The sequence below is a fragment of the Teleopsis dalmanni genome, chromosome 2 (genome assembly GCF_002237135.1).
Source record: "Teleopsis dalmanni isolate 2A chromosome 2, ASM223713v2, whole genome shotgun sequence".
Classification (NCBI taxonomy): Eukaryota; Metazoa; Arthropoda; class Insecta; order Diptera; family Diopsidae; genus Teleopsis; species Teleopsis dalmanni.
In genome coordinates this window covers 128,795,950-128,809,951 of record NC_051847.1, presented here as the reverse complement: position 1 = coordinate 128,809,951, position 14,002 = coordinate 128,795,950, and positions in this window count along the sequence as shown.

Sequence of the window (14,002 nt, the reverse complement as noted above, 5' to 3'; positions counted from 1 at the left end):
TTAATTATTAATGATTTGATCTTATTACTGCCACTTTTAATACATTTGTAAGATACATTTGCTCTGAACATGACACTGGCATAATGTTCATCTCTGGATGTAGCAGGAGAAAAGTTCAATCTTTCTATTTCAATATCGTTATCATTTTCACAATTTTGTAAAATCTTTTTAATAAAATCTGCATTTAGCCATTGTGGTACTTCTAACTCATTCAAACCGAAATTTTCTTCTACTGAAGCCATAATGGAAGAAAGTAATGCCGCTAAGCGTCTTAATTATTCGCTGTTTATTTCACAACTGATCGTTGCCGGCAAAAATTCAGATATATTAAGCAAACAAAACAGAACATTCGACAAACAAACTTTTACTCTCTCTTGTTTGCGGTAAATATATTTAGAAATATAGACAATATTATTTATAAAATACTCCCAACAATCGCTGCCTGAATTGATTCCATTCAAGAGTTAGGAAAACACGAGGGATGAGTCAAGTGCGCGGTTATCTTATCAAATATTTGTTGGACCGCTCGAAAACCAGAGTGGAAGCAAAATATGTTTGTTCATATGTGCATACGTCATGCTCATCAATTAGAATTTCATAATTAATTGGCTTATTTTTTAAGCAGACAATTTTTTTAGAAACTGTTGAAGAGTAGCAGAAAGAGTGAGAGTCAGAGAGGGTAAGAGAAATGGAACATAAGTAGAGAGCACACATATTTAAAAACATCATGTTTAAATGAATGGATTCAAAAACTCAAATAATTTTATTCCATATTTGGTGTCTCTCTTGTTAAATGCTTGAAACAAGTTTGTGGATTGCAAACTCCAAAACAGCCTACGATGGTCAACAAAAAAATAAAAAATAAAAAATGTGTGTCAACAACAGCAATATTTTGTTTATTTACAAACCAGCAGATAAAGATACCGGCAAACTATGACATTCGTCATGCAAAAACATGTTTTATTGAAGAATATACTGTGCTCTATTGATTATAGCAAGTAAATATATGCACATGTTAAATATGTAAAAAAATACATAATTTATTCTTCTTTAATAATTAATATCACAAATTTCAAAAATTTTCCGCTACTACGGAAAGTGATTATATTAAAATATTGACGAAAATAATAAAATCTTTTTGGTTGATCATGGAGTCGATTTTAATATTGTCAAATATCCGATCTTATTGGTATTATTTATATTCATTAATATTGATGAGAATATTGAGAGTTTTTGCATTAAAATTGATATGGTTGCAATTGTTATTGACTCTCTGCAGCACACACTTCCTATATATAATTTATTAAACCAAAAAATTATACTGGAGTTATAAAGTCATATTTCTGTATTTACATAAAACACATATTACTTATATTATATCACAACATTATTTATTATAATAATAATTATATGATATTATCATATAAATGACAAAATTACATTAATCAAATCTTTCAAGCGAAGGATTATATTCTTAAATAATATTTTAAACACATAAAAAGTTTAACTGCAATTTCTCTTAAATAATTAACATAATTTCTATTTATTTTAGATGGAATAAAATGTGATCTACAGGTAAGTTCTCTCTTTACATATTTATTAAATTAATAATCAGCACAGATGTTAAGCTATATGAATATATATTTATATAAAATTTGCTTAAATATATTTCTATATAATTAAATAAGCACGAATCTTTTCCTTTCCAAATATTTAATTACAAATTTATATTCTTTTTATTATACATATGTATCTTGATTTTCATCTATTCTTTGGTTCATAACAGCGATATTTTCAACAGCGTCTTTATGTATTTAGCCGGTGAGACTCTCACCTTAGCAAACATTTCTGATATTTACCTAAGTTCAATTAGGAATTATAGGTCCTATACATCAAATAATTTGGTCCAAGATTTTCATGTGAGCCATTAATCATAGCCCAAACATGTTCGTTACGCTTTCAATAAATTTAAATTTGTTGTAATCCTCTGGTTTGATTAATACATAAAAGATAATGTTTATAAATCCACTTGATTAAGATCTCAGCTTTAACTATTTGTCGTTTCTTTTATATATAATTTTATTTTTGTAATATTATAGCGTTAAATTAAAGCCTACTTAATGCTGGTGGCATAACTAAAATTTGAATTGGTGTTAATAGGAAAAATACTGCCCATCTGTCATTCACATATAATAAATATGGATTTTGGTGAACACTAATATCTGTCAAATAGAATAAATGATTATATACATAATCATATTATATAGTTACACAAAGACATTTCTATAGCTACAGAGTGTTAGTCTCTTCACAACCGGTTGATTTGAATCATCGAAAAAGAAGGTGGAACAGCGGAGGACTTACATTCACCTCAATTCTAAACTCAGATTCTTTATATAAGATCGTGACACAAAAACTTTGCTAATCAGTCAACTTCGCTTGGTTATGCTATAGCTTTCTGTGGTTAACAAATAATTTAATAAGCTTTAAAAGTGTTTCTTCAATTCCATACTAGGGACTTTTGTTTCCATTTATATTTTAGAAATGAATAATTCTATAAACAGTAATACAATATATCAACAATAATAGTAATAATAAAAAACAAATAATTTTTAATAATAAAGAAAGTATTAAAAATTTTTTACATCATGATAAAAGCCACGATCACTCTTATGAAGTTATATTATTGACTTAATTGCTTTATATAATCAGAGCGATACCTAACCTAATATTACTGTAGAAGATGAATAATTTGGGTTAAAGTAATTATTTCAAAAATTTTGAATTTTGCTTCGGAACCAAAGTCATATACCAAAACAAATGAATTGTTTATTCTACAAGTAGGACTCATTCGTAGTTTATCTGATAATTACGGATTTTAATATCACTGAAATAACGTAAAACATAAAATTTTGATGCAATGCTAATTAACTTAATTAAATGTTTTTTGACAGATTTTCAATTGATTATAATCGTTTTACTATAATCGAACTTGGGAACTTGAGAATATGTTACTAATTCATATTATATAAATCAGTTGGGTGGTGATTTACCATTAACGAAAATTGTTTTTATTTATCAAAACTTTATTTTAAATTTTTTTAGAATGAATGAGATTTGGTCTTTATTTTCCACTCATTCATTAATGGAAATTTACATGCATATGGGAGTGAAATATGTTGAAAACAGGCTAACTTTTATTTTCTTACTAAATATCTGGCTTACTAACTCTTATCGCTCGTGATATTCCTTGAAAGAAAGGTGAAAGTAACACGCATATAAATTACACTTTCCCTCTACAATTACACTACAGTAATCTATTATACGAAAGCAATATGCTTAGCAATTTCAAAATCAACTTTCTGTTAGCCGAACCCGCCTATTGTTAGCGCCTTAAATTCGGCAACGATTTATTGCAAACAATTAATTTGTTAGAATTTCATTTCGTCAAAAGGGGAGCAAGAAATAAAATACAAATAAATTAAACGAAAATAGTTAAACATAAGAAAAAGAAGTGCTAAGAAAATGAGAGAGAACTTAACAAGCGTAAAGGCTATATCCTTAATTTTGATGTAGTTTTCATGCTATATATCTCAAGATACGTAGTGTGCCAGTTTTGTGTTTCGTAATAAGTTTTCATAGCAGGTGGATTTTTTGCGCGCCTAATAGCATGCTACAAATTTCATTGCCCAGCACAAGTGCTTAATTAATTTCAATTGAAAATGAATGGATTTTGCACTTCCTGCAAACGTTGGATGTACATTCGAGCAGAAGGTAAATTATTCAATTGTATTTGCTTGTCTGTACAAATATCACAGGAACACGATACTTCTCATGCCTTCTTCGGTGTGTACGACTGGCATGTACATGTGCTGTCAGCAAGGTAATTCTTAGTCTGATATCTGATGAGCACAATGGAAATTTACTGCATTGATCGTAAATTTTATTTAGTTTTATTTTTATGGCTGAATCACTTTTACAATTGAATTCATTAAATGAAATTACTTTGCTTTGTTGCTGCTGATGTTACGAATTTTAAAGAAAGCAAAGCAAATATAATTCAAATTAGATTTCGTAATTGCTAATGCCGATAGCAATCTATTGTAGTAATTAGAACAATTCTTTAAGACAATTAATAAATTCCCTGCCTCTATGAAGGAGTAATTTTTATTGGTACTTCATCAATTTTGGAGATTTAATTGCAAATGAAATGGTACAGATAAGTAGAACAGAAACGAGCAGTTTGCGATTAAAGCAAAATAATATATAAACTGCAGTATTTGCATTTATTTATCTGTTCAATTCGTAGTTCTTAGAAATATTTCCATGGATTAAATGTATTTAATATAAATTCAATACTTACAATACTAGTATCGTTTCAATGAGATTTACTGCTCTGGAACTAACAGTGGTTATAATGGTTATTATTTTGCCAGCCTGTGCTTGTGTATTTCTGTTTCTCAATAAAATGCAAGGAAGAAATAACTTTTTGTATACTTGGCAATTAAACCGGAAGGTGTGCTTAAGACTTTTGCAGTTCTCAACTTGCCAAGTGTAAACTTAAGTTTAGAAAGAATTGTTTTCCCATAAATTTGAGGAATTTGCAATTCAAATAATAGCAAATATGCATAGATAAACTTCAGCTCGTTAAAAGTTGTGCAATTGTATTGATTTTACAGCATTTCGAATTACTAAAGCTTAGTTGCCTTCAATAAATAAATAAACAATGATTTGGTTGCATTTTATTCTTAATTAAAATACAAACCAATGCCTGAGGTGAGAAGTTTCTGGTAAGCAAACAACAAACAATTAAAACTTCCTTTGTTATTTAAAATTAAAATAAAAATGACTTTTAATTAAAAGTATACTCTGATATATTTCACTTGTTTAGGAAGAGGAGAACCTTCAGAAGCGTTGGAGTGGAAAGTGCCAGAGGATTTGATTATTAGTCAATTCATTGAAAAGTATTAGCTTATGTCAAAATAATTGAAAGTCAAATAAAATAAACTATTGTTTGTATTATTTCAAATAAAAACATTGTACACAAAATTGGTTAATCAAAATGCCAATAAGGTTTAATATAAATTAAATATAATAAATATTTTTAACAATAATAAATATAATTAAATATAATAAATCACATCCGTCTTAAACTGACGTTTAATTACTACTGTAACGACACGGATTTTCCCGTTTCGTTATAATTTATGCTGGGGTATCCTCAATCTTTTCCAGGGGGTCGCTACAATAAATTTATAATCGCGGAGACAGGACTTCTCAAAATAAAAGTACGGCGGTTAAATTTTCAATGCAGATTTATTTAAAATATTAATAATTCATTAAAATAATATGTAATAAAGAAAAGAATTCAATTGAACGTAACTAGATAAACCCTGAGATTAACAATTTGTACAATTTTCAAAGATTTATATAAGATAGCTTTATGTAGATTATTATTTCTTCAATTAAACGTAGCTAGATAAAACCTTGAGATTAACAATTTGTACAATTTCCAAAGATTTATATAAGATGGCTTTATGTAGATTATTATTCCTTCAATCGTATTTCAATAACTTGAGATTTTAAACGCATGCAAATTTTGAATGTATTTCCTTAGTCGTATTTCAAAGAGGTTGGTTAAATTTAATTAGATATGACTTGAGATGTTTCCTTGTGACCAGCTGTATTTAGAAGCTGTCCCTGTAGAGTTCACAGTGGTGGCTGATCCGGTTTCGTGGTTGTACCTTAGTATAGTTTCGGTGATTATCCTGCTCGATGAGTACCTACTGGACGAAACGGGGTTAGTGAATGTATATATGTCTTGTTATATTGAATATATATATAAAATGTCTCCGCGCCTGGTCTTAAAACCGCTCATGCACTCGTAAACAATTATATATATATTTTAAATAGATTATACACTAGGCTATTTATTATAGCCAAGTAATATAGATTATACACTAATAGATTATACACTATTTATTTATTTTATATGTTGACATGCAATGCCACCGAGTGATCATACAAGACACACTAAATTCTTAGAAAATTGCGCCGTCTTTTATACGCATCCTCTTGAACTTTATGTGTAAAGTACACAAAGCTTTGAGTTGATCTTAGCTGAACTTACTGCACTTTAACACTTTTGCACAAAAGCTTCCTTGTGCATCTTTTTGCAGCGAATTGCATTCTGACGTTTTTGACGTTCGCAAATGTTTGTTTATATTTTTACTTTTTACATGTGCGCATTTTTTTTAAATTGAATTAAATATAATTTATTAAAATAAGTAAAATTAATTAATAAGTAATATCGAAGTTTTAATAATTAATTTAATAAAATTATTTATATATACTACGTTTCCTTTTTTGTTTAAATTACTCAAAGTGACGTGTGTTAAGTGGTAGTGCAAAGGTTTAAATAATTGTTTTCCAATTTTCTAAATGTTGATTATGTTATATTTAATAAATTCATTTATAGAAACATCCAACATTCAAGTCATAGTATGTAGGTTGGAAATTTGTACAAAATTTCCATCCTTGCACTACTTATATTCAAATCTCGAGCGAATCGTGTAGTAACATTAGCATAACTTTCTCCACTTTATAGTCCTAGATTATATTTTATACCTAAGAAAGAATAATATAAAAGCATGCAACAAATAATGTCTCTACAAACAGAATAGTATTAAAATTAAACAATAAAAAATAAAAAATATAATTAATTGAATCAATTGTTCTATAGCAGAATAAAACCTTCACAGTACAGCTTTGTGTCAGTTGGTTTTATGCAATGGTAAGATAATACCATATTTTATTTATGGTATCATCATGATACCATATTTTATTTAGGACTTGTGCATATTCATACCAGTGCCTTCTTAAAATTAAAAATAATTCTTCTTATACTAAGATTTTTAGCTAAATCAGCTGATTATCTGCTAATTTGCAATAAAGATAATGCCTCGAAGATGAGGAAATAACTATGCATATTTTATTCGATTGTCCAAATTTAACAATGTACAGAAGAAACTTATTCCATATGGAATTTCTGTCACAAGAACAGATTAAGAGCTCTTCTCTAGATTTGTGTATATATATATATAGATTTATATATAGAAATTATTTGTGAAAGCTGACAGACTTATCAACACCGCGTTATCAAATATCAGAATGGTTACAGGCTCCTCGGGAGAAGTATGCAGATCCGAGGTCAATTATAGCTTAGTATGATGAAGTGATAAACATAAATTCCTTCAAGGCGTAAAGAGGGGTTTTGAAAATACCTCGAGTTAAGAAAAAGTAAAAGTGCTTAATTGCACTGGCTCAAATAGCTTCAACATAATAATAAAATATGAAATATTGTAAAACTTGATTTTTCTTATTCTGGTTGTTTAGTCTCTAAAATGGCACTGACGCTCGAAATAGACAGGAAGATAAATGATAACAACAATTTACGAAATTATAAATTAATTGTATAACCTCTTAATTTTTAACATTGCTATTCAAGTTCAAATTTTAAAGAACACTATCTTTTTCAGTTATTTATTTATAATCTTAAAGAAAGGTCTAGCATTGAGTATTTTTTTTATCGGTTTGACTTCGTTTTTAAATAAGGAGTTATCAACTGCATAGTCCTGATTTGGTGGATCTGTTTCAGTTACATATGTTAAGCAGAACCGCCATCCAAAGCATTGTATATTTATATCAGATCTTTTCATTTTACAAAATTGGATCAAGTCATATATGGAACGAATTTTAATTGGTCGCTTTAACAAACGCCAAGCTATTAAGCTATTTTTATTAAAATGCGCAAGAAAAAAAATGAATTTTGTAAAAGATTTTAGATTTTGAAGAAAGTGTTTAAATATGTGACTTGTTCAAGTTCAAGAAGTGCATGCCTGATTTTTTCTGAAATCTTCATCAGAAAAATTATTAATAGTTTCTATGAAATTTCTAATACCATATTTCCATACTGCTGCACTTCATGCTCTGAGCTTAATACACTTGAACTAGTATTTAAAAAGGGAGTGGAACAGCCGTTGATTCTAATGAAATCTTCAATTTTTATTTATTTTCTACTATTTAAATTAAGTTTTAATGTGAATAATAAAGAAACTTACATTTAATATTTCAGACATTTCAACAGATTTTATATTTAAAAATTTTTCAATTATTCCTTTAGCGCCAAAATTATTCACACAAATCAAAACAAAATTTTGTAAACAAACTCAGCTGACATTTGGCATTGCCAATTACTTTCACATATGATCCGTATCGTTTCAGGAAAGTAGATCCAGATCATTATTTGCTGAAACACGTCTAATGTGACATTTTTAATAAGGAGTAATCAATTCTTCAGCGATGTAGAAAAGCGCATATGAGTATTTGGTATTACAACAGTATCATTTTAGTACTGAACGTTAGGAATATCTATCCGTTATTCTAGCATTTCTTTTAATTTTTGTTTAACCAATTTTTAATATGAATTTCGATTGTAATGCAACTAAGTTAACAGGTAGTTTGCCACCTCCTCTTAATAACTTTATAGCAAATAACAATAGTTAAATTTGTAAAAACGTTTAAAAAAATTTATTTTATTTTTTCTAATATTTTGCTCTGTAAACAGACTAGAACTTTGATCTATCATTATACACAATACGCATATACTATCAAAGCAGATATATAATATTTTGACACCAAAAAACAAAATATTTTAGCAAGAATAAGAACGGGAATAGAAATTCTACTGGCAATTCTTAATTCAATTTTTCCCTAAAAATTATAAAATCTGTTTACCTTTCAAACAAAAAAAAAAAAAAATTCACCAAATCCGTTGACTTTTTGGCAGTTGAAAAGGGTCTTTAATGTTTTTCTTTGTTTATTTATTTAATAGATTTCGTCTTCTTATTTATTTAATAGATTTCGTCTTCTTGATGATTTCAAAATTATAAATTAAGACATATAACACTCAAAAGTAGTCCAATAATATAAAGATCGTATTACCATTAGATATAATAAAGTAAATTGAAACTGTCTTAATCATTAGATTCTAACCAATCGTAATTGCATCAGATGCTAACTACTAATATCTTGTAAAATATTTATTAAGTCATAATAAATATTATTATTATATAAATATTATTATTTATAATATTATCAAACCTAAAATTATAAATTCTAAAAAATATCATATATATATATAATATTAATATAATTGTAATATAGTAGGTGAATTGCAAAGTCATTAGAGGACGCACGAAATGCAAGAATACTATACTGAAATTGTAAGAGTGCGAGAACACCTTTGTTGCAGAGTTGCAAAATCAAAATGAAACAGCTGTTTTTTCAGCATACCACATCCACACGAGAAGCAACAGATGTCGAAACAGATGTTTCATTGCAAGCATATATACACGGGTGTAGGTATAGCAGGATTGCATGGAATTGCTATAAATTTTGTGCTTGTATTTTGTTGTTGGTTATTACAAGCTCGCCGAATCTGTGCATTTCGTATACCCTGAAATGAGTTTGAAAGACAGAATGAATACCCCCAATATGTTTCGTTGTATTGAACATCATAACAACAAACAACCCTATACTTGTCAACTTTTTTCGAACCGTAGGGGCACTGCTTTCATTTACCTCATAGTAGTAGTTACTATGAATTTTAAATAAATATATACATTAGCACGCAGTTGAAAAAATAAAGTAAACTTAGTAGAACTAAGTTATTGGTATCTGAATTAAGATACCAATAAATTTGAAGAAAATTATTTTTAAACCTTTTTAATGTTAATAACATAGCTTGTTATTGCATTACTTAAGTGGACGTGATATCTATTTTCTTCGAGAGATGTTAAGCAGGTGTAATAGTTGATTTATTAGGAAGTCAGTTATGTTTTATTACTTATTTCTTGCATTTTATTACTATATATATATATATATATTTCGTTTTAGTTTTTATACTAATAAGAAATCGATTATTTAGTTCCTTCATTTGGTTCCGTTTGCACGCATCAATTTGAATCAATGAAATATTGATCGACTTTATACATTATGTTTCAATTAAACTCAATGCGTACTAAGCGTAGCTTGAACCTGTAAAAAAGAAATTAGTTTACAATAAAGTTGATGCGCAATATTTGCAGAATTTTTTCTCAGACGAGAAAGAAACCTAGCAGTTCCTAGCTTTTCCAATTTTATGTAGTTCTCTACTTTATGGCTTACTTTGATAAACTTCGTGATTTGTTTGAAAACTTCCTCGACGAGGTGCGTCAGTGATAGAATTTCAGTTTAAAATTTCTATTTCATTGTAGGTTACTTTTCTTGCTTAACTATTTCATAAAAATTCATTTTTTCCCTCACAAATGCCAGAACCAAGCATTAATGGAATCAGTAGGCCGCACTGTGTGCACAACATGAAATTTCATTCAAAACTTTTCAACACTTTTTTCTGCAGTTTTTTTGCGATCCTGCAAATGCTTTTAATGTTCAAATTTTTCCAACTGCAAGAAGTTGGAAGCATTTCTGCACAAAAAAGGCTTCATTTTGCAACAGAAAAAAGCGGACCGAAAAAAGTTCACAAAAATGAAACCAAAATATTAAGGCTACAAAAATTAATGAAAGAAACCAAAACTTCGGAAAAAAGTTTTCCGTTGTGTGGTTTATTTAACCATAATAATTTTTTGCTGCTGGTTAATTTGGTGTAATTTCGAAAATTCGTAATATAATTACTGGCAGCGTTTATGCCACAGATATTGCCAGTTGAAAGTGCAAAGGGACAAGGCAAGCATGAAATCACATTAAGTGCAAAAATTTCAATCCGTTTTCCCCATGCAACCTCTTAAGGATACTAGAGTAGTTTGGTTACTAAAGCGATGTCAGCAAGGATTATGGATATGGTTTTGGTTTGATAAAAAGGAAATTTGTGAAATATCTGTTAAATTTCTTAACAAAATCAAAAAATACATTTAAAGATCTTGAAATATTCAGATAAATTTGAAATACATATCTTAAGCTTAAAATATTTTTTTGTTTACAAATTCAAAGTAGTAAATGTGAACAGTGTATATTCTGCATTGAGTTTCTATGAGCACTTTTTGGTAGGTTTACAATAAGCAGAAAGGACATAAAATTCCTGATAGTGAAAGCCAAATTGATTATGCATAATTTAAATTTTGTGTTTCCATGTACGTTTTCCGACATTATACACAATGTCCCACTTTGGGTTTTAGTGCTGAATTGTGTTGAAAGTCAAATTTACTTGATGCTCAACCCAAATATTTAGTTTCAATGGCGTAAAAGGACATTGGCCGTAGAATTCAACATCAGTTATTGTCATAATGTGTTGGCATTTCAGTTTTGCTGGTACGCTGACAGCTCGCTTTATGCAAATTTGACAGCGCCATTGACAATACTTAGAGAGGATAAAACATCACCGAAAGTTCAACAGAAATAGGCGCAATGTCGAAAGCAAATATTTTGCATACGATAATGTGTCACTATAGTACATATCAGTTTTAACTTCCAATGTATTAAAGGATATGTTTTAAGAAAAAAAAAACAGAAACAGAATAAGAATATTTTAAATTTGGTTTTTGTATGATATCTCTACGGTGATTTTTAAAGTTATATTTTTGTGAATATTTGATATTATATATTTCTTATGACCAAACAATTATAGCATTTTTTTGAAGTATTCAAGTATGTGAAATTGCTTATATACAAGTTTATTTGCTTTTTTTCAACACTTCGATTACTATCGATAGTCATCTTCAGCGAATTATTGAAGTGTGAAATATTGGAATACAAAAAATTAACTTTCTATATAAATTTTTTGATTTTTTTTATCAATTGTGATGCGTCTTATGATGAAAAGAAACTAGAAGGGTTCGAACAGTAACTAAAAAACAACAAAAAAAATTTGGGCAACCATACAACGCTGCTTCAAGTATTCCGAATATTTGAATATTTCCTAAGATCACTTGTGATGAATATTTGGCAATATTCGAAACAGTATTGTATGGTCAGCCAAATTTCAATAAATTAATAAACAATTGTGTTTTGTTTGACTGATTAGTTCATATTTAAAAAAATTAAATATTCAAAACAGACTTGTAATAAATTTATAATAATATCGTATATATATATAATGATTTAAAAGAGTACTGTCATACATATCCTTATAAATAGTAAATCTTGAATGTACTTTGAATGCAACTGTTCAGTGCACTCACATTTCTTTCTTTTTTATGATACACTTTACATTATTCCCATTTTTTATTCACTACGTAATACTCAAATAAAAGTTTCACTTTTATTTTTATGTATTCTTATGTATTTATATTTTTAGTGATTTTTTTATAGAGCATCTGTTACAATTTTTTTACTGCACTTCGAAAAACAAACAATACTGCACTTACATAATGGAGCTTTTTCTTTAGTGTAGTATATATTATTTAAAATAGAAAATGACAAAAATAATGTTCTCTATTTACAAAACTTTCAAGGGTGTATATATTTACAATGTTTCAAAATTTGTCTTAAGAAATTGTTTTATAGGAATTTAATAGAACTACATATGTTAAAAATAATGTAACGTTGTACACTTCTGATTTTAATTTTATATAGTTATATTAACTATTAATTATTATTATTAAAATCAAAATTTTGCTTTTGAACCTTTTACTAACAGTGGTTTCACACGTGAGTTTTGATTGTAATTTATATATTATTAGCTGTCAACAATTTTAAACTGTCACGCATACAACAAATCATTGTAATTTGATTGTCAGATTTATCACACTTTTTATCACAAAGTATTTACTTTGCATATATAGTACATACGTATAATAAATAGTTTGCACGTATGATATACAAGAGTTTGTTTCATTTTGTATGAAAACTTCATTCATTCCTTAAAACTATTCACAATAGCATAAGTTTATACAGCACAATACTGTACTATGGTGAACTGTCCAAGTCAAAATCTACTCGGTTTTGTAGAAATTACGATTCAATTCTGTTACCCCGGTAACACGGAAGCCCATAATTACTCATTGCGGTGGGCATGCATCAGCGAGGTGCGACGCTAAAATACAGTCTTTTACCACCGATTGCAAACAGATTCGATGAACACGTGCAGTTTCGGCTTGGAAAGAAATGAAAATATAGAAGAATAGGGAAAGGACGTTGGAATGATTTTAGTTAGGACTGCTAGGTATTGAAAGAGTGCAGGTTTGACTCGCATTAGCCGCTAAAAAGCGTTACCAGCGATCACCACGTGGAGGCCCACTTCACGAAAGGGGTGAGTACTTAGGACTAGTCTCACCTGTGAGTATATATAGTCAAATATTTGGATCTTCTAAAATAACAAGAATAAGTTTTATTATTAACAGAATACCTTACGTAATCTTTATGCGATCAATAAAAAAACCATGACTTTAATATTGAGAAATATGTATATCCAACAATTTGTCTTTATCATAATAAGTGAACTAAAAATAATTTTAGGCTACATTTACATTAACAATGCTGTTAGTCTCAAATAATCACTAATAAAAATATTGAAATAGAGTTCAGAAAATTATAAAAAAATTTGAATTATAATGGAATTAAATTTTTTTTAAGTTTTCGAGCCGAAACACAACATAATTGTTGAAGGAAATTCATCACAGCCAGGAAACATATCACAGACATGTGTTTTATTTAAAATTGCGTATAAAATGTCAATAAAACAGCACATATCCTAAATCTCAAGGCTGAGCATAATATCAATAATGTTTTTATCCTTTGTATAAGACTACATTTAGTGACTTTATTACTTTCACTGCTACAAATTTTTACGTCAAAAACACTTGCGTATATAAATTTCAATAAAATTTTCATTCACTTACAAGCACCAAAGATGGCAGCAATAGTTATAAAAACAACAACGAGACACTTACATAAATATGTAAAAGGATTTTGAATCTTCGAACGGAACGTGTAAGGCTTTGTTTAT